This window comes from Cynocephalus volans, chromosome 14 (genome assembly GCF_027409185.1).
Source record: "Cynocephalus volans isolate mCynVol1 chromosome 14, mCynVol1.pri, whole genome shotgun sequence".
NCBI lineage: Eukaryota > Metazoa > Chordata > Mammalia > Dermoptera > Cynocephalidae > Cynocephalus > Cynocephalus volans.
This window is the reverse complement of record NC_084473.1, coordinates 45,329,996-45,331,832: the sequence shown is the minus strand read 5'-3', so window position 1 is coordinate 45,331,832 and position 1,837 is coordinate 45,329,996. Positions and strand designations below refer to the sequence as shown.

Here is a 1,837-nt window from a genome sequence, read left to right as displayed (position 1 = left end):
CCCATAAAACACTAAATAAACCTCCTGGGTGGGGAGTATGTGTGAGGGGCAGCCTTAGAAAGTCAGGGAAAAGAGAAATGTGCAGAACCTGGTGATAAAGAAGGCCTCCTGAGGGACATGAGTGGAGCCTTGAAGGACAGGAAAGTGAGAGGAAGTGGATCAGGACAAAGAAGACAGGGAAAGAGATCCTGGTGTGAATATGCAGCCTTGGGTCTTCTGAGCCCTGATACATACACATGACATCCACACCATATATACAACACATGTGTGTGGGAATGTGTATATTTCTTTACATGTAAAGAGTATCTTCAGGAGATTGGTCCCAGGATGCCCTGCAGATACCAAAATCAGAAGATGCTCAAGATATAAAATGTGTAGGGGCCGGCCCATGGCTCACTCGGGAGAGTGAGGTGCTGATAACACCTAGGCCATGGGTTCGGATCCCATATAGGGATGGCTGGTTAGCTCACTGGGTGAGCATGGTGCTGACATCACCAAGTCAAGGGTTAAGATCCCCTTACCGGTCATCTCTTAAAAAAAAAAAAAAAAAAGATATAAAATGTGTAGTATTTGCATATAACCTACTCACATCCTCCCATATACTTTAAATCATGTCTAGATTACTTACAATACCTAATACAACGTAAATGCTATGTATATAGTTGTTATACAGTAGTGTTTTAAATTTGTATCCTTTTTTAGGGCTGGCCCATGGCTCACTAGGGAGAATGTGGTGCAGATAACACCAGGGCCATGGGTTTGGATCCCTATATGGGGATGGCCAGTTAACTCACTTGGGAGAGTGTAGTGCTGACACCAAGTCAAGGGTTAAGATCCCCTTACTGGTCATCTTTTAAAAAAAAATTTGTATCATTTTTTATTGTTGTATTGTCATTTTTTTAATTGTTTTTTCCCTGAATATCTTATTTTTATTTTTTGGACAGAGAGTAGGATTTATAAACAGACATGAGTAAGGAGGTAGCAGCACAATAGACTCCTTCATGAGTGCAGGGCTGGCCACTTGTCCAGGAGGCCACGTTGAGGTGTATTTAACACCACAGCCATTGTGATGACCCACTTCTCAGCCACCATGTCTTCAAATTCATCTGCATTAAACTTGGTAAAGCCCTAGTTCTTTGAGATGTGGATTTTCTGGCAGCCAGGGAGCTTGAACTCAGCCCCACTTAGGGCTTCAATCACATGCTCCTTGTTCTGCAGCTTGGTGTGGATGCACCTGATAACTTGGCCAATGTGAACCCTGGCCCACTGTGCCCTAGAGCTTTCCAAAGGCAGCCTACATACTGGTCTGGAGCCTAGGTTGGGCACAGTACTAGCTAAGAGACATGAAGTTCAGTTGGGAAGGTTTGTCTCCAAGGTCCCTTATGGCAACCCATACAAGCAACAGGCTGCATACACTATGGAAGAGGCTGCTGTTTGTAGCCATTGCATACCAGGCACCCATGAAGAAAGGAGTATGGTTGGCTTAATTGGCTGCAGATCTGAATATTTTTCTTTTCTTTTTTCTTTTTTTTTTTTTTGTCGTTTTTTCGTGACCGGCACTCAGCCAGTGAGTGCACCGGTCAGTCCTATATAGGATCCGAACCCGCGGCGGGAGCGTCGCCGCGCTCCCAGCGCAGCATTCTACCAAGTGCGCCACGGGCTCGGCCCCAGATCTGAATATTTTTGATCTATGGTTCGTTAAATCCCAAGACACGGAACCCGTGGATAGGGAGGGCGGACTATATACTACACTAACATTACTGGTAGGAATGTAATTAATACAACCACTTTGAAGAGCCAGTTGGTAATCGCCAGGTAATGTGCACTCTTTGTCTTG

The 1,837-nt window shown here is 44.8% G+C and overlaps 1 non-coding gene across 1 annotated transcript; it reads right to left on the bottom strand.

The window, feature by feature from the left end:
- Positions 1 to 1,362: 1,362 nt before the first annotated feature.
- LOC134363461 (small nucleolar RNA SNORA70) lies at positions 1,363 to 1,497 on the bottom strand. Its single transcript, XR_010021716.1, has one exon. It is a non-coding gene; the product is annotated as a small nucleolar RNA SNORA70 (small nucleolar RNA).
- Positions 1,498 to 1,837: the final 340 nt, after the last annotated feature.